Below are 20,889 nucleotides of genomic sequence, written 5' to 3' on the forward strand. Positions count from 1 at the left end.
AGCCCTATGGGACTACTTTATAACCCCCGGGTTCTCTATGTAATCACTACTATTGACCAGAGCCCTATGGGACTACTTTATAACCCCCCCCGGGTTCTCTATGTAATCACTACTGTTGACCAGAGCCCTATGGGACTACTTTATAACCCCCCCGGGTTCTCTATGTAATCACTACTGTTGACCAGAGCCCTATGGGACTACTTTATAACCCCCCCCCAGGTTCTCTATGTAATCACTACTGTTGACCAGAGCCCTATGGGACTACTTTATAACCCCCCCCCGGGTTCTCTATGTAATCACTACTATTGACCAGAGCCCTATGGGACTACTTTATAACCCCCCCTGGGTTCTCTATGTAATCACTACTATTGACCAGAGCCCTATGGGACTACTTTATAACCCCCCCCCCTGGGTTCTCTATGTAATCACTACTGTTGACCAGAGCCCTATGGGACTACTTTATAACCCCCCCCCGGGTTCTCTATGTAATCACTACTGTTGACCAGAGCCCTATGGGACTACTTTATAACCCCCCCCCAGGTTCTCTATGTAATCACTACTGTTGACCAGAGCCCTATGGGACTACTTTATAACCCCCCCCGGGTTTTCTATGTAATCACTACTGTTGAACAGAGCCCTATGGGACTACTTTATAACCCCCCCCTGGGTTCTCTATGTAATCACTACTGTTGACCAGAGCCCTATGGGACTACTTTATAACCCCCCTCCGGGTTCTCTATGTAATCACTACTGTTGACCAGAGCCCTATGGGACTACTTTATAACCCCCCCGGGTTCTCCATGTAATCACTACTGTTGACCAGAGCCCTATGGGACTACTTTATAACCCCCCCCGGGTTCTCTATGTAATCACTACTGTTGACCAGAGCCCTATGGGACTACTTTATAACCCCCGGGTTCTCTATGTAATCACTACTGTTGACCAGAGCCCTATGGGACTACTTTATAACCCCCCGGGTTCTCTATGTAATCACTACTGTTGACCAGAGCCCTATGGGACTACTTTATAACCCCCCTGGGTTCTCTATGTAATCACTACTGTTGACCAGAGACCTATGGGACTACTTTATAACCCCCCCCCGGGTTCTCTATGTAATCACTACTGTTGACCAGAGCCCTATGGGACTACTTTATAACCCCCCTGGGTTCTCTATGTAATCACTACTATTGACCAGAGCCCTATGGGACTACTTTATAACCCCCCTCCGGGTTCTCTATGTAATCACTACTGTTGACCAGAGCCCTATGGGACTACTTTATAACCCCCCGGGTTCTCCATGTAATCACTACTGTTGACCAGAGCCCTATGGGACTACTTTATAACCCCCGGGTTCTCTATGTAATCACTACTGTTGACCAGAGCCCTATGGGACTACTTTATAACCCCCGGGTTCTCTATGTAATCACTACTATTGACCAGAGCCCTATGGGACTACTTTATAACCCCCCCCCCCCCCCCCCAGGTTCTCTATGTAATCACTACTGTTGACCAGAGCCCTATGGGACTACTTTATAACCCCCCCGGGTTCTCTATGTAATCACTACTATTGACCAGAGCCCTATGGGACTACTTTATAACTCCCCCCCCCCCCCCCCCGGGTTCTCTATGTAATCACTACTATTGACCAGAGCCCTATGGGACTACTTTATAACCCCCCCCCCCAGGTTCTCTATGTAATCACTACTGTTGACCAGAGCCCTATGGGACTACTTTATAACCCCCCGGGTTCTCTATGTAATCACTACTGTTGACCAGAGCCCTATGGGACTACTTTATAACCCCCCCCCCAGGTTCTCTATGTAATCACTACTGTTGACCAGAGCCCTATGGGACTACTTTATAACCCCCCCCGGGTTCTCTATGTAATCACTACTATTGACCAGAGCCCTATGGGACTACTTTATAACCCCCCCCCCCCTGGGTTCTCTATGTAATCACTACTATTGACCAGAGCCCTATGGGACTACTTTATAACCCCCCTCCGGGTTCTCTATGTAATCACTACTGTTGACCAGAGCCCTATGGGACTACTTTATAACCCCCCCCCGGGTTCTCCATGTAATCACTACTGTTGACCAGAGCCCTATGGGACTACTTTATAACCCCCCGGGTTCTCTATGTAATCACTACTGTTGACCAGAGCCCTATGGGACTACTTTATAACCCCCCCCCCCCTGGGTTCTCTATGTAATCACTACTGTTGACCAGAGCCCTATGGGACTACTTTATAACCCCCCCTGGGTTCTCTATGTAATCACTACTGTTGACCAGAGCCCTATGGGACTACTTTATAACCCCCCTGGGTTCTCTATGTAATCACTACTGTTGACCAGAGACCTATGGGACTACTTTATAACCCCCCGGGTTCTCTATGTAATCACTACTGTTGACCAGAGCCCTATGGGACTACTTTATAACCCCCCTGGGTTCTCTATGTAATCACTACTATTGACCAGAGCCCTATGGGACTACTTTATAACCCCCCCCCTCCGGGTTCTCTATGTAATCACTACTGTTGACCAGAGCCCTATGGGACTACTTTATAACCCCCCCCGGGTTCTCCATGTAATCACTACTGTTGACCAGAGCCCTATGGGACTACTTTATAACCCCCCCCCCCCCCGGGTTCTCTATGTAATCACTACTGTTGACCAGAGCCCTATGGGACTACTTTATAACCCCCCCCCCCCGGGTTCTCTATGTAATCACTACTATTGACCAGAGCCCTATGGGACTACTTTATAACCCCCCCCCCTCCGGGTTCTCTATGTAATCACTACTGTTGACCAGAGCCCTATGGGACTACTTTATAACCCCCCCCCCGGGTTCTCCATGTAATCACTACTGTTGACCAGAGCCCTATGGGACTACTTTATAACCCCCCGGGTTCTCTATGTAATCACTACTGTTGACCAGAGCCCTATGGGACTACTTTATAACCCCCCCGGGTTCTCTATGTAATCACTACTGTTGACCAGAGCCCTATGGGACTACTTTATAACCCCCCGGGTTCTCTATGTAATCACTACTGTTGACCAGAGCCCTATGGGACTACTTTATAACCCCCCTGGGTTCTCTATGTAATCACTACTGTTGACCAGAGACCTATGGGACTACTTTATAACCCCCCGGGTTCTCTATGTAATCACTACTGTTGACCAGAGCCCTATGGGACTACTTTATAACCCCCCTGGGTTCTCTATGTAATCACTACTATTGACCAGAGCCCTATGGGACTACTTTATAACCCCCCCCCCTCCGGGTTCTCTATGTAATCACTACTGTTGACCAGAGCCCTATGGGACTACTTTATAACCCCCCGGGTTCTCCATGTAATCACTACTGTTGACCAGAGCCCTATGGGACTACTTTATAACCCCCCCCCCCCCCCCCCCCGGGTTCTCTATGTAATCACTACTGTTGACCAGAGCCCTATGGGACTACTTTATACCCCCCCCCGGGTTCTCTATGTAATCACTACTATTGACCAGAGCCCTATGGGACTACTTTATAACCCCCCCCCCCCCCCCGGGTTCTCTATGTAATCACTACTGTTGACCAGAGCCCTATGGGACTACTTTATAACCCCCCCCCCAGGTTCTCTATGTAATCACTACTGTTGACCAGAGCCCTATGGGACTACTTTATAACCCCCCCCCCGGGTTCTCTATGTAATCACTACTATTGACCAGAGCCCTATGGGACTACTTTATAACCCCCCCCCCCCCCCCTGGGTTCTCTATGTAATCACTACTATTGACCAGAGCCCTATGGGACTACTTTATAACCCCCCCCTCCGGGTTCTCTATGTAATCACTACTGTTGACCAGAGCCCTATGGGACTACTTTATAACCCCCCGGGTTCTCCATGTAATCACTACTGTTGACCAGAGCCCTATGGGACTACTTTATAACCCCCCGGGTTCTCTATGTAATCACTACTGTTGACCAGAGCCCTATGGGACTACCCCCCCGGGTTCTCTATGTAATCACTACTGTTGACCAGAGCCCTATGGGACTACTTTATAACCCCCCCGGGTTCTCTATGTAATCACTACTGTTGACCAGAGCCCTATGGGACTACTTTATAACCCCCCTGGGTTCTCTATGTAATCACTACTATTGACCAGAGCCCTATGGGACTACTTTATAACCCCCCCCCCTCCGGGTTCTCTATGTAATCACTACTGTTGACCAGAGCCCTATGGGACTACTTTATAACCCCCCCCCCCGGGTTCTCCATGTAATCACTACTGTTGACCAGAGCCCTATGGGACTACTTAATCACTACTGTTGACCAGAGCCCTATGGGACTACCTATAACCCCCCGGGTTCTCTATGTAATCACTACTGTTGACCAGAGCCCTATGGGACTACTTTATAACCCCCCCCCCCGGGTTCTCTATGTAATCACTACTATTGACCAGAGCCCTATGGGACTACTTTATAACCCCCCCCTCCGGGTTCTCTATGTAATCACTACTGTTGACCAGAGCCCTATGGGACTACTTTATAACCCCCCCCCCCGGGTTCTCCATGTAATCACTACTGTTGACCAGAGCCCTATGGGACTACTTTATAACCCCCCGGGTTCTCTATGTAATCACTACTGTTGACCAGAGCCCTATGGGACTACTTTATAACCCCCCGGGTTCTCTATGTAATCACTACTGTTGACCAGAGCCCTATGGGACTACTTTATAACCCCCCGGGTTCTCTATGTAATCACTACTGTTGACCAGAGCCCTATGGGACTACTTTATAACCCCCCTGGGTTCTCTATGTAATCACTACTGTTGACCAGAGACCTATGGGACTACTTTATAACCCCCGGGTTCTCTATGTAATCACTACTGTTGACCAGAGCCCTATGGGACTACTTTATAACCCCCTGGGTTCTCTATGTAATCACTACTATTGACCAGAGCCCTATGGGACTACTTTATAACCCCCCCCTCCGGGTTCTCTATGTAATCACTACTGTTGACCAGAGCCCTATGGGACTACTTTATAACCCCCCCCCCCCGGGTTCTCCATGTAATCACTACTGTTGACCAGAGCCCTATGGGACTACTTTATAACCCCCCGGGTTCTCTATGTAATCACTACTGTTGACCAGAGCCCTATGGGACTACTTTATAACCCCCCCCCCCCCCGGGTTCTCTATGTAATCACTACTATTGACCAGAGCCCTATGGGACTACTTTATAACCCCCCCCGGGTTCTCTATGTAATCACTACTGTTGACCAGAGCCCTATGGGACTACTTTATAACCCCCCCGGGTTCTCTATGTAATCACTACTGTTGACCAGAGCCCTATGGGACTACTTTATAACCCCCGGGTTCTCTATGTAATCACTACTATTGACCAGAGCCCTATGGGACTACTTTATAACCCCTCCCCCCCCGGGTTCTCTATGTAATCACTACTATTGACCAGAGCCCTATGGGACTACTTTATAACCCCCCCTCCGGGTTCTCTATGTAATCACTACTGTTGACCAGAGCCCTATGGGACTACTTTATAACCCCCCCCCGGGTTCTCCATGTAATCACTACTGTTGACCAGAGCCCTATGGGACTACTTTATAACCCCCCCCCCAGGTTCTCTATGTAATCACTACTGTTGACCAGAGCCCTATGGGACTACTTTATAACCCCCCCCCCCTCCGGGTTCTCTATGTAATCACTACTGTTGACCAGAGCCCTATGGGACTACTTTATAACCCCCCCCCCCCCCCGGGTTCTCCATGTAATCACTACTGTTGACCAGAGCCCTATGGGACTACTTTATAACCCCCCCCCAGGTTCTCTATGTAATCACTACTGTTGACCAGAGCCCTATGGGACTACTTTATAACCCCCCCCCCGGGTTCTCCATGTAATCACTACTGTTGACCAGAGCCCTATGGGACTACTTTATAACCCCCCGGGTTCTCTATGTAATCACTACTGTTGACCAGAGCCCTATGGGACTACTTTATAACCCCCCCCGGGTTCTCTATGTAATCACTACTGTTGACCAGAGCCCTATGGGACTACTTTATAACCCCCGGGTTCTCTATGTAATCACTACTGTTGACCAGAGCCCTATGGGACTACTTTATAACCCCCCTGGGTTCTCTATGTAATCACTACTGTTGACCAGAGACCTATGGGACTACTTTATAACCCCCCGGGTTCTCTATGTAATCACTACTGTTGACCAGAGCCCTATGGGACTACTTTATAACCCCCCTGGGTTCTCTATGTAATCACTACTATTGACCAGAGCCCTATGGGACTACTTTATAACCCCCCCCCCCCCTCCGGGTTCTCTATGTAATCACTACTGTTGACCAGAGCCCTATGGGACTACTTTATAACCCCCCCCCCGGGTTCTCCATGTAATCACTACTGTTGACCAGAGCCCTATGGGACTACTTTATAACCCCCCGGGTTCTCTATGTAATCACTACTGTTGACCAGAGCCCTATGGGACTACTTTATAACCCCCCCCGGGTTCTCTATGTAATCACTACTATTGACCAGAGCCCTATGGGACTACTTTATAACCCCCCCCCCCCCCGGGTTCTCTATGTAATCACTACTATTGACCAGAGCCCTATGGGACTACTTTATAACCCCCCCCCCCCAGGTTCTCTATGTAATCACTACTGTTGACCAGAGCCCTATGGGACTACTTTATAACCCCCCCCCTGGGTTCTCTATGTAATCACTACTGTTGACCAGAGCCCTATGGGACTACTTTATAACCCCCCCCCAGGTTCTCTATGTAATCACTACTGTTGACCAGAGCCCTATGGGACTACTTTATAACCCCCCCCCCCCCCCCCCCCGGGTTCTCTATGTAATCACTACTATTGACCAGAGCCCTATGGGACTACTTTATAACCCCCTCCCCCCCCCGGGTTCTCTATGTAATCACTACTATTGACCAGAGCCCTATGGGACTACTTTATAACCCCCCCCCCCCGGGTTCTCTATGTAATCACTACTGTTGACCAGAGCCCTATGGGACTACTTTATAACCCCCCCCGGGTTCTCTATGTAATCACTACTGTTGACCAGAGCCCTATGGGACTACTTTATAACCCCCCCCCCCAGGTTCTCTATGTAATCACTACTGTTGACCAGAGCCCTATGGGACTACTTTATAACCCCCCCCCCCCCCGGGTTCTCTATGTAATCACTACTGTTGACCAGAGCCCTATGGGACTACTTTATAACCCCCCCCCCCCCCGGGTTCTCTATGTAATCACTACTATTGACCAGAGCCCTATGGGACTACTTTATAACCCCCCCCCCCCCCCCCCCGGGTTCTCTATGTAATCACTACTATTGACCAGAGCCCTATGGGACTACTTTATAACCCCCCCCCAGGTTCTCTATGTAATCACTACTGTTGACCAGAGCCCTATGGGACTACTTTATAACCCCCCCCCCCCCCCCCTGGGTTCTCTATGTAATCACTACTGTTGACCAGAGCCCTATGGGACTACTTTATAACCCCCCCCCCAGGTTCTCTATGTAATCACTACTGTTGACCAGAGCCCTATGGGACTACTTTATAACCCCCCCGGGTTCTCTATGTAATCACTACTATTGACCAGAGCCCTATGGGACTACTTTATAACCCCCTCCCCCCGGGTTCTCTATGTAATCACTACTATTGACCAGAGCCCTATGGGACTACTTTATAACCCCCCCCCCCCCCTCCGGGTTCTCTATGTAATCACTACTGTTGACCAGAGCCCTATGGGACTACTTTATAACCCCCCCGGGTTCTCCATGTAATCACTACTGTTGACCAGAGCCCTATGGGACTACTTTATAACCCCCCCCAGGTTCTCTATGTAATCACTACTGTTGACCAGAGCCCTATGGGACTACTTTATAACCCCCCCCCCCCGGGTTCTCTATGTAATCACTACTGTTGACCAGAGCCCTATGGGACTACTTTATAACCCCCCGGGTTCTCTATGTAATCACTACTATTGACCAGAGCCCTATGGGACTACTTTATAACCCCCCCCGGGTTCTCTATGTAATCACTACTATTGACCAGAGCCCTATGGGACTACTTTATAACCCCCCCCCCAGGTTCTCTATGTAATCACTACTGTTGACCAGAGCCCTATGGGACTACTTTATAACCCCCCCCCCCGGGTTCTCTATGTAATCACTACTGTTGACCAGAGCCCTATGGGACTACTTTATAACCCCCCCCCCAGGTTCTCTATGTAATCACTACTGTTGACCAGAGCCCTATGGGACTACTTTATACCCCCCCCCCCCCCCTGGGTTCTCTATGTAATCACTACTATTGACCAGAGCCCTATGGGACTACTTTATAACCCCCCCGGGTTCTCTATGTAATCACTACTATTGACCAGAGCCCTATGGGACTACTTTATAACCCCCCCGGGTTCTCTATGTAATCACTACTATTGACCAGAGCCCTATGGGACTACTTTATAACCCCCCCCAGGTTCTCTATGTAATCACTACTGTTGACCAGAGCCCTATGGGACTACTTTATAACCCCCCCCCCCCCCCCTGGGTTCTCTATGTAATCACTACTATTGACCAGAGCCCTATGGGACTACTTTATAACCCCCCCCCCCCCGGGTTCTCTATGTAATCACTACTATTGACCAGAGCCCTATGGGACTACTTTATAACCCCCCCCCCCCTCCGGGTTCTCTATGTAATCACTACTGTTGACCAGAGCCCTATGGGACTACTTTATAACCCCCCCCCCCCCCGGGTTCTCCATGTAATCACTACTGTTGACCAGAGCCCTATGGGACTACTTTATAACCCCCCCCGGGTTCTCTATGTAATCACTACTGTTGACCAGAGCCCTATGGGACTACTTTATAACCCCCCGGGTTCTCTATGTAATCACTACTGTTGACCAGAGCCCTATGGGACTACTTTATAACCCCCCTGGGTTCTCTATGTAATCACTACTGTTGACCAGAGACCTATGGGACTACTTTATAACCCCCGGGTTCTCTATGTAATCACTACTGTTGACCAGAGCCCTATGGGACTACTTTATAACCCCCCTGGGTTCTCTATGTAATCACTACTATTGACCAGAGCCCTATGGGACTACTTTATAACCCCCCTCCGGGTTCTCTATGTAATCACTACTATTGACCAGAGCCCTATGGGACTACTTTATAACCCCCCTCCGGGTTCTCTATGTAATCACTACTGTTGACCAGAGCCCTATGGGACTACTTTATAACCCCCCCCCCCCGGGTTCTCCATGTAATCACTACTGTTGACCAGAGCCCTATGGGACTACTTTATAACCCCCCCCCCGGGTTCTCTATGTAATCACTACTGTTGACCAGAGCCCTATGGGACTACTTTATAACCCCCCCCGGGTTCTCTATGTAATCACTACTGTTGACCAGAGCCCTATGGGACTACTTTATAACCCCCCCTGGGTTCTCTATGTAATCACTACTGTTGACCAGAGACCTATGGGACTACTTTATAACCCCCGGGTTCTCTATGTAATCACTACTGTTGACCAGAGCCCTATGGGACTACTTTATAACCCCCCTGGGTTCTCTATGTAATCACTACTATTGACCAGAGCCCTATGGGACTACTTTATAACCCCCCCCCCTCCGGGTTCTCTATGTAATCACTACTGTTGACCAGAGCCCTATGGGACTACTTTATAACCCCCCCCCCCCCGGGTTCTCCATGTAATCACTACTGTTGACCAGAGCCCTATGGGACTACTTTATACCCCCCCCCCCGGGTTCTCCATGTAATCACTACTGTTGACCAGAGCCCTATGGGACTACTTTATAACCCCCCCCGGGTTCTCTATGTAATCACTACTGTTGACCAGAGCCCTATGGGACTACTTTATAACCCCCCCTGGGTTCTCTATGTAATCACTACTGTTGACCAGAGCCCTATGGGACTACTTTATAACCCCCCTGGGTTCTCTATGTAATCACTACTGTTGACCAGAGACCTATGGGACTACTTTATAACCCCCGGGTTCTCTATGTAATCACTACTGTTGACCAGAGCCCTATGGGACTACTTTATAACCCCCCTGGGTTCTCTATGTAATCACTACTATTGACCAGAGCCCTATGGGACTACTTTATAACCCCCCCCCCCTCCGGGTTCTCTATGTAATCACTACTATTGACCAGAGCCCTATGGGACTACTTTATAACCCCCCTCCGGGTTCTCTATGTAATCACTACTGTTGACCAGAGCCCTATGGGACTACTTTATAACCCCCCCTGGGTTCTCCATGTAATCACTACTGTTGACCAGAGCCCTATGGGACTACTTTATAACCCCCCCCCCCCGGGTTCTCTATGTAATCACTACTGTTGACCAGAGCCCTATGGGACTACTTTATAACCCCCCGGGTTCTCTATGTAATCACTACTGTTGACCAGAGCCCTATGGGACTACTTTATAACCCCCCTGGGTTCTCTATGTAATCACTACTGTTGACCAGAGACCTATGGGACTACTTTATAACCCCCCGGGTTCTCTATGTAATCACTACTGTTGACCAGAGCCCTATGGGACTACTTTATAACCCCCCTGGGTTCTCTATGTAATCACTACTATTGACCAGAGCCCTATGGGACTACTTTATAACCCCCCCCCCCCTCCGGGTTCTCTATGTAATCACTACTGTTGACCAGAGCCCTATGGGACTACTTTATAACCCCCCCCCCCCCCCCGGGTTCTCCATGTAATCACTACTGTTGACCAGAGCCCTATGGGACTACTTTATAACCCCCCCCCGGGTTCTCTATGTAATCACTACTGTTGACCAGAGCCCTATGGGACTACTTTATAACCCCCCCCCCCCCCCGGGTTCTCTATGTAATCACTACTATTGACCAGAGCCCTATGGGACTACTTTATAACCCCCCCCACCTCCGGGTTCTCTATGTAATCACTACTGTTGACCAGAGCCCTATGGGACTACTTTATAACCCCCCCCCCGGGTTCTCCATGTAATCACTACTGTTGCCCAGAGCCCTATGGGACTACTTTATAACCCCCCCCCCCCGGGTTCTCTATGTAATCACTACTGTTGACCAGAGCCCTATGGGACTACTTTATAACCCCCCGGGTTCTCTATGTAATCACTACTGTTGACCAGAGCCCTATGGGACTACTTTATAACCCCCCTGGGTTCTCTATGTAATCACTACTGTTGACCAGAGACCTATGGGACTACTTTATAACCCCCCGGGTTCTCTATGTAATCACTACTGTTGACCAGAGCCCTATGGGACTACTTTATAACCCCCCTGGGTTCTCTATGTAATCACTACTATTGACCAGAGCCCTATGGGACTACTTTATAACCCCCCGGGTTCTCCATGTAATCACTACTGTTGACCAGAGCCCTATTGGACTTCTTTATAACCCCCCCCGGGTTCTCTATGTAATCACTACTGTTGACCAGAGCCCTATGGGACTACTTTATAACCCCCCCCCCCCCCCCGGGTTCTCTATGTAATCACTACTATTGACCAGAGCCCTATGGGACTACTTTATAACCCCCCCCGGGTTCTCTATGTAATCACTACTATTGACCAGAGCCCTATGGGACTACTTTATAACCCCCCCCGGGTTCTCTATGTAATCACTACTATTGACCAGAGCCATATGGGACTACTTTATAACCCCCCCCCCCCCGGGTTCTCTATGTAATCACTACTATTGACCAGAGCCCTATGGGACTACTTTATAACCAGAGCCCTATGGGACTACCCCCCCCCCCCGGGTTCTCTATGTAATCACTACTGTTGACCAGAGCCCTATGGGACTACTTTATAACCCCCCCCCCCCCCAGGTTCTCTATGTAATCACTACTGTTGACCAGAGCCCTATGGGACTACTTTATAACCCCCCCCCCCCGGGTTCTCTATGTAATCACTACTATTGACCAGAGCCCTATGGGACTACTTTATAACCCCCCCCCCCCCCGGGTTCTCTATGTAATCACTACTGTTGACCAGAGCCCTATGGGACTACTTTATAACCCCCCCCCCCCCCAGGTTCTCTATGTAATCACTACTTTGACCAGAGCCCTATGGGACTACTTTATAACCCCCCGGGTTCTCTATGTAATCACTACTATTGACCAGAGCCCTATGGGACTACTTTATAACCCCCTCCCCCCCGGGTTCTCTATGTAATCACTACTATTGACCAGAGCCCTATGGGACTACCTTATAACCCCCCCCCCCTCCGGGTTCTCTATGTAATCACTACTGTTGACCAGAGCCCTATGGGACTACTTTATAACCCCCCCCGGGTTCTCCATGTAATCACTACTGTTGACCAGAGCCCTATGGGACTACTTTATAACCCCCCCCCCCCCCGGGTTCTCTATGTAATCACTACTGTTGACCAGAGCCCTATGGGACTACTTTATAACCCCCCCCCCGGGTTCTCTATGTAATCACTACTATTGACCAGAGCCCTATGGGACTACTTTATAACCCCCCCCCCCGGGTTCTCTATGTAATCACTACTATTGACCAGAGCCCTATGGGACTACTTTATAACCCCCCCCCCAGGTTCTCTATGTAATCACTACTGTTGACCAGAGCCCTATGGGACTACTTTATAACCCCCCGGGTTCTCTATGTAATCACTACTGTTGACCAGAGCCCTATGGGACTACTTTATAACCCCCCCCAGGTTCTCTATGTAATCACTACTGTTGACCAGAGCCCTATGGGACTACTTTATAACCCCCCCCCCCCCTGGGTTCTCTATGTAATCACTACTGTTGACCAGAGCCCTATGGGACTACTTTATAACCCCCCCCCGGGTTCTCTATGTAATCACTACTATTGACCAGAGCCCTATGGGACTACTTTATAACCCCCCCGGGTTCTCTATGTAATCACTACTATTGACCAGAGCCCTATGGGACTACTTTATAACCCCCCCCCCCAGGTTCTCTATGTAATCACTACTGTTGACCAGAGCCCTATGGGACTACTTTATAACCCCCCGGGTTCTCTATGTAATCACTACTGTTGACCAGAGCCCTATGGGACTACTTTATAACCCCCCCCCCCCAGGTTCTCTATGTAATCACTACTGTTGACCAGAGCCCTATGGGACTACTTTATAACCCCCCCTCCGGGTTCTCTATGTAATCACTACTGTTGACCAGAGCCCTATGGGACTACTTTATAACCCCCCCGGGTTCTCCATGTAATCACTACTGTTGACCAGAGCCCTATGGGACTACTTTATAACCCCCCGGGTTCTCTATGTAATCACTACTGTTGACCAGAGCCCTATGGGACTACTTTATAACCCCCCCTGGGTTCTCTATGTAATCACTACTGTTGACCAGAGCCCTATGGGACTACTTTATAACCCCCCCTGGGTTCTCTATGTAATCACTACTGTTGACCAGAGACCTATGGGACTACTTTATAACCCCCCCCGGGTTCTCTATGTAATCACTACTGTTGACCAGAGCCCTATGGGACTACTTTATAACCCCCCCTGGGTTCTCTATGTAATCACTACTATTGACCAGAGCCCTATGGGACTACTTTATAACCCCCCTCCGGGTTCTCTATGTAATCACTACTATTGACCAGAGCCCTATGGGACTACTTTATAACCCCCCCCCCCTCCGGGTTCTCTATGTAATCACTACTGTTGACCAGAGCCCTATGGGACTACTTTATAACCCCCCCCCCCCCCCCGGGTTCTCCATGTAATCACTACTGTTGACCAGAGCCCTATGGGACTACTTTATAACCCCCCGGGTTCTCTATGTAATCACTACTGTTGACCAGAGCCCTATGGGACTACTTTATAACCCCCCTGGGTTCTCTATGTAATCACTACTGTTGACCAGAGACCTATGGGACTACTTTATAACCCCCCGGGTTCTCTATGTAATCACTACTGTTGACCAGAGCCCTATGGGACTACTTTATAACCCCCCTGGGTTCTCTATGTAATCACTACTATTGACCAGAGCCCTATGGGACTACTTTATAACCCCCCCCTCCGGGTTCTCTATGTAATCACTACTGTTGACCAGAGCCCTATGGGACTACTTTATAACCCCCCCCAGGTTCTCTATGTAATCACTACTGTTGACCAGAGCCCTATGGGACTACTTTATAACCCCCCCCCTCCGGGTTCTCTATGTAATCACTACTGTTGACCAGAGCCCTATGGGACTACTTTATAACCCCCCCCCGGGTTCTCCATGTAATCACTACTGTTGACCAGAGCCCTATGGGACTACTTTATAACCCCCCCCCCCGGGTTCTCTATGTAATCACTACTGTTGACCAGAGCCCTATGGGACTACTTTATAACCCCCCCTGGGTTCTCTATGTAATCACTACTGTTGACCAGAGCCCTATGGGACTACTTTATAACCCCCCTGGGTTCTCTATGTAATCACTACTGTTGACCAGAGACCTATGGGACTACTTTATAACCCCCGGGTTCTCTATGTAATCACTACTGTTGACCAGAGCCCTATGGGACTACTTTATAACCCCCCTGGGTTCTCTATGTAATCACTACTATTGACCAGAGCCCTATGGGACTACTTTATAACCCCCCCCTCCGGGTTCTCTATGTAATCACTACTATTGACCAGAGCCCTATGGGACTACTTTATAACCCCCCCCTCCGGGTTCTCTATGTAATCACTACTGTTGACCAGAGCCCTATGGGACTACTTTATAACCCCCCCCCCCGGGTTCTCCATGTAATCACTACTGTTGACCAGAGCCCTATGGGACTACTTTATAACCCCCCGGGTTCTCTATGTAATCACTACTGTTGACCAGAGCCCTATGGGACTACTTTATAACCCCCCGGGTTCTCTATGTAATCACTACTGTTGACCAGAGCCCTATGGGACTACTTTATAACCCCCCTGGGTTCTCTATGTAATCACTACTGTTGACCAGAGACCTATGGGACTACTTTATAACCCCCCGGGTTCTCTATGTAATCACTACTGTTGACCAGAGCCCTATGGGACTACTTTATAACCCCCCTGGGTTCTCTATGTAATCACTACTATTGACCAGAGCCCTATGGGACTACTTTATAACCCCCCCTCCGGGTTCTCTATGTAATCACTACTGTTGACCAGAGCCCTATGGGACTACTTTATAACCCCCCCCCCCCGGGTTCTCCATGTAATCACTACTGTTGACCAGAGCCCTATGGGACTACTTTATAACCCCCCCGGGTTCTCTATGTAATCACTACTGTTGACCAGAGCCCTATGGGACTACTTTATAACCCCCCCCCCGGGTTCTCTATGTAATCACTACTATTGACCAGAGCCCTATGGGACTACTTTATAACCCCCCCCCCCCCCACCTCCGGGTTCTCTATGTAATCACTACTGTTGACCAGAGCCCTATGGGACTACTTTATAACCCCCCCGGGTTCTCCATGTAATCACTACTGTTGCCCAGAGCCCTATGGGACTACTTTATAACCCCCGGGTTCTCTATGTAATCACTACTGTTGACCAGAGCCCTATGGGACTACTTTATAACCCCCCCGGGTTCTCTATGTAATCACTACTGTTGACCAGAGCCCTATGGGACTACTTTATAACCCCCTGGGTTCTCTATGTAATCACTACTGTTGACCAGAGACCTATGGGACTACTTTATAACCCCCCGGGTTCTCTATGTAATCACTACTGTTGACCAGAGCCCTATGGGACTACTTTATAACCCCCTGGGTTCTCTATGTAATCACTACTATTGACCAGAGCCCTATGGGACTACTTTATAACCCCCCCGGGTTCTCCATGTAATCACTACTGTTGACCAGAGCCCTATTGGACTTCTTTATAACCCCCCCCCCCCCCCCCGGGTTCTCTATGTAATCACTACTGTTGACCAGAGCCCTATGGGACTACTTTATAACCCCCCCGGGTTCTCTATGTAATCACTACTATTGACCAGAGCCCTATGGGACTACTTTATAACCCCCCCCCCGGGTTCTCTATGTAATCACTACTATTGACCAGAGCCCTATGGGACTACTTTATAACCCCCCCCCCCCCCCCCCCCGGGTTCTCTATGTAATCACTACTATTGACCAGAGCCCTATGGGACTACTTTATAACCCCCCCCCCCCCCAGGTTCTCTATGTAATCACTACTGTTGACCAGAGCCCTATGGGACTACTTTATAACCCCCCCGGGTTCTCTATGTAATCACTACTGTTGACCAGAGCCCTATGGGACTACTTTATAACCCCCCCCCCAGGTTCTCTATGTAATCACTACTGTTGACCAGAGCCCTATGGGACTACTTTATAACCCCCCCCCCCCCCCCGGGTTCTCTATGTAATCACTACTATTGACCAGAGCCCTATGGGACTACTTTATAACCCCCCCCCCCCCCCGGGTTCTCTATGTAATCACTACTGTTGACCAGAGCCCTATGGGACTACTTTATAACCCCCCCCCAGGTTCTCTATGTAATCACTACTTTGACCAGAGCCCTATGGGACTACTTTATAACCCCCCCCCCCCCCGGGTTCTCTATGTAATCACTACTATTGACCAGAGCCCTATGGGACTACTTTATAACCCCTCCCCCCCGGGTTCTCTATGTAATCACTACTATTGACCAGAGCCCTATGGGACTACCTTATAACCCCCCTCCGGGTTCTCTATGTAATCACTACTGTTGACCAGAGCCCTATGGGACTACTTTATAACCCCCCCCGGGTTCTCTATGTAATCACTACTGTTGACCAGAGCCCTATGGGACTACTTTATAACCCCCCCCCCGGGTTCTCTATGTAATCACTACTGTTGACCAGAGCCCTATGGGACTACTTTATAACCCCCCCCGGGTTCTCTATGTAATCACTACTATTGACCAGAGCCCTATGGGACTACTTTATAACCCCCCCCCCCCCCCCCCCTCCGGGTTCTCTATGTAATCACTACTATTGACCAGAGCCCTATGGGACTACTTTATAACCCCCCCGGGTTCTCTATGTAATCACTACTATTGACCAGAGCCCTATGGGACTACTTTATAACCCCCCCAGGTTCTCTATGTAATCACTACTGTTGACCAGAGCCCTATGGGACTACTTTATAACCCCCCCCCCCCGGGTTCTCTATGTAATCACTACTATTGACCAGAGCCCTATGGGACTACTTTATAACCCCCCGGGTTCTCTATGTAATCACTACTATTGACCAGAGCCCTATGGGACTACTTTATAACCCCCCCTCCGGGTTCTCTATGTAATCACTACTGTTGACCAGAGCCCTATGGGACTACTTTATAACCCCCCCGGGTTCTCCATGTAATCACTACTGTTGACCAGAGCCCTATGGGACTACTTTATAACCCCCCGGGTTCTCTATGTAATCACTACTATTGACCAGAGCCCTATGGGACTACTTTATAACCCCCCCCCCCAGGTTCTCTATGTAATCACTACTGTTGACCAGAGCCCTATGGGACTACTTTATAACCACCCCCCCCCCCCCCCGGGTTCTCTATGTAATCACTACTATTGACCAGAGCCCTATGGGACTACTTTATAACCCCCCCCCCCCGGGTTCTCTATGTAATCACTACTATTGACCAGAGCCCTATGGGACTACTTTATAACCCCCCGGGTTCTCTATGTAATCACTACTATTGACCAGAGCCCTATGGGACTACTTTATAACCCCCCCCCCAGGTTCTCTATGTAATCACTACTGTTGACCAGAGCCCTATGGGACTACTTTATAACCCCCCCCCCCCCGGGTTCTCTATGTAATCACTACTGTTGACCAGAGCCCTATGGGACTACTTTATAACCCCCCCCCCCCCCAGGTTCTCTATGTAATCACTACTGTTGACCAGAGCCCTATGGGACTACTTTATAACCCCCCCCGGGTTCTCTATGTAATCACTACTGTTGACCAGAGCCCTATGGGACTACTTTATAACCCCCCCGGGTTCTCTATGTAATCACTACTGTTGACCAGAGCCCTATGGGACTACTTTATAACCCCCCGGGTTCTCTATGTAATCACTACTATTGACCACAGCCCTATGGGACTACTTTATAACCCCCCCCCCGGGTTCTCTATGTAATCACTACTATTGACCAGAGCCCTATGGGACTACTTTATAACCCCCCCCCCGGGTTCTCTATGTAATCACTACTATTGACCAGAGCCCTATGGGACTACTTTATAACCCCCCCCGGGTTCTCTATGTAATCACTACTATTGACCAGAGCCCTATGGGACTACTTTATAACCCCCCCTGGGTTCTCTATGTAATCACTACTGTTGACCAGAGCCCTATGGGACTACTTTATAACCCCCCCGGGTTCTCCATGTAATCACTACTGTTGACCAGAGCCCTATGGGACTACTTTATAACCCCCCCCCCGGGTTCTCCATGTAATCACTACTGTTGACCAGAGCCCTATGGGACTACTTTATAACCCCCCCCGGGTTCTCTATGTAATCACTACTATTGACCAGAGCCCTATGGGACTACTTTATAACCCCCCCCCAGGTTCTCTATGTAATCACTACTGTTGACCAGAGCCCAATGGGACTACTTTATAACCCCCCCGGGTTCTCTATGTAATCACTACTATTGACCAGAGCCCTATGGGACTACTTTATAACCCCCCCCCCAGGTTCTCTATGTAATCACTACTGTTGACCAGAGCCCTATGGGACTACTTTATAACCCCCCCGGGTTCTCTATGTAATCACTACTATTGACCAGAGCCCTATGGGACTACTTTATAACCCCCTCCCCCCCGGGTTCTCTATGTAATCACTACTATTGACCAGAGCCCTATGGGACTACCTTATAACCCCCCCCCCTCCGGGTTCTCTATGTAATCACTACTGTTGACCAGAGCCCTATGGGACTACTTTATAACCCCCCCCCGGGTTCTCTATGTAATCACTACTGTTGACCAGAGCCCTATGGGACTACTTTATAACCCCCCCCGGGTTCTCTATGTAATCACTACTGTTGACCAGAGCCCTATGGGACTACTTTATAACCCCCCCCGGGTTCTCTATGTAATCACTACTATTGACCAGAGCCCTATGGGACTACTTTATAACCCCCCCCCCGGGTTCTCTATGTAATCACTACTATTGACCAGAGCCCTATGGGACTACTTTATAACCCCCCCCCCCCAGGTTCTCTATGTAATCACTACTGTTGACCAGAGCCCTATGGGACTACTTTATAACCCCCGGGTTCTCTATGTAATCACTACTATTGACCAGAGCCCTATGGGACTACTTTATAACCCGGGTTCTCTATGTAATCACTACTATTGACCAGAGCCCTATGGGACTACTTTATAACCCCCCCCTCCGGGTTCTCTATGTAATCACTACTGTTGACCAGAGCCCTATGGGACTACTTTATAACCCCCCGGGTTCTCCATGTAATCACTACTGTTGACCAGAGCCCTATGGGACTACTTTATAACCCCCCCCCCCCGGGTTCTCTATGTAATCACTACTATTGACCAGAGCCCTATGGGACTACTTTATAACCCCCCCCAGGTTCTCTATGTAATCACTACTGTTGACCAGAGCCCTATGGGACTACTTTATAACCACCCCCCCCCCCCGGGTTCTCTATGTAATCACTACTATTGACCAGAGCCCTATGGGACTACTTTATAACCCCCCCCCCCGGGTTCTCTATGTAATCACTACTATTGACCAGAGCCCTATGGGACTACTTTATAACCCCCCCCCAGGTTCTCTATGTAATCACTACTGTTGACCAGAGCCCTATGGGACTACTTTATAACCCCCCCCCCCCGGGTTCTCTATGTAATCACTACTGTTGACCAGAGCCCTATGGGACTACTTTATAACCCCCCCCCCCCAGGTTCTCTATGTAATCACTACTGTTGACCAGAGCCCTATGGGACTACTTTATAACCCCCCTCCGGGTTCTCTATGTAATCACTACTGTTGACCAGAGCCCTATGGGACTACTTTATAACCCCCCCCCCCCCCCCCCGGGTTCTCCATGTAATCACTACTGTTGACCAGAGCCCTATGGGACTACTTTATAACCCCCCGGGTTCTCTATGTAATCACTACTATTGACCACAGCCCTATGGGACTACTTTATAACCCCCCCGGGTTCTCTATGTAATCACTACTATTGACCAGAGCCCTATGGGACTACTTTATAACCCCCCCCCGGGTTCTCTATGTAATCCCTACTATTGACCAGAGCCCTATGGGACTACTTTATAACCCCCCCCCCGGGTTCTCTATGTAATCACTACTATTGACCAGAGCCCTATGGGACTACTTTATAACCCCCCCCCAGGTTCTCTATGTAATCACTACTGTTGACCAGAGCCCTATGGGACTACTTTATAACCCCCCCCCGGGTTCTCTATGTAATCACTACTGTTGACCAGAGCCCTATGGGACTACTTTATAACCCCCCCCCCCCAGGTTCTCTATGTAATCACTACTGTTGACCAGAGCCCTATGGGACTACTTTATAACCCCCTCCGGGTTCTCTATGTAATCACTACTGTTGACCAGAGCCCTATGGGACTACTTTATAACCCCCCCCCCCGGGTTCTCCATGTAATCACTACTGTTGACCAGAGCCCTATGGGACTACTTTATAACCCCCCGGGTTCTCTATGTAATCACTACTATTGACCACAGCCCTATGGGACTACTTTATAACCCCCCCGGGTTCTCTATGTAATCACTACTATTGACCAGAGCCCTATGGGACTACTTTATAACCCCCCCGGGTTCTCCATGTAATCACTAC

The 20,889-nt window shown here is 49.4% G+C and overlaps 1 protein-coding gene across 1 annotated transcript in view; it reads left to right on the forward strand.

Annotated features, from left to right (window-relative positions):
- Positions 1-20,889, forward strand: part of LOC135531413 (basement membrane-specific heparan sulfate proteoglycan core protein-like) — a 40,676-nt gene that overhangs the window by 18,296 nt on the left and 1,491 nt on the right. The window lies entirely within an intron of this gene.

This window comes from Oncorhynchus masou, chromosome 5, assembly GCF_036934945.1.
Source record: "Oncorhynchus masou masou isolate Uvic2021 chromosome 5, UVic_Omas_1.1, whole genome shotgun sequence".
Lineage (NCBI taxonomy): Eukaryota > Metazoa > Chordata > Actinopteri > Salmoniformes > Salmonidae > Oncorhynchus > Oncorhynchus masou.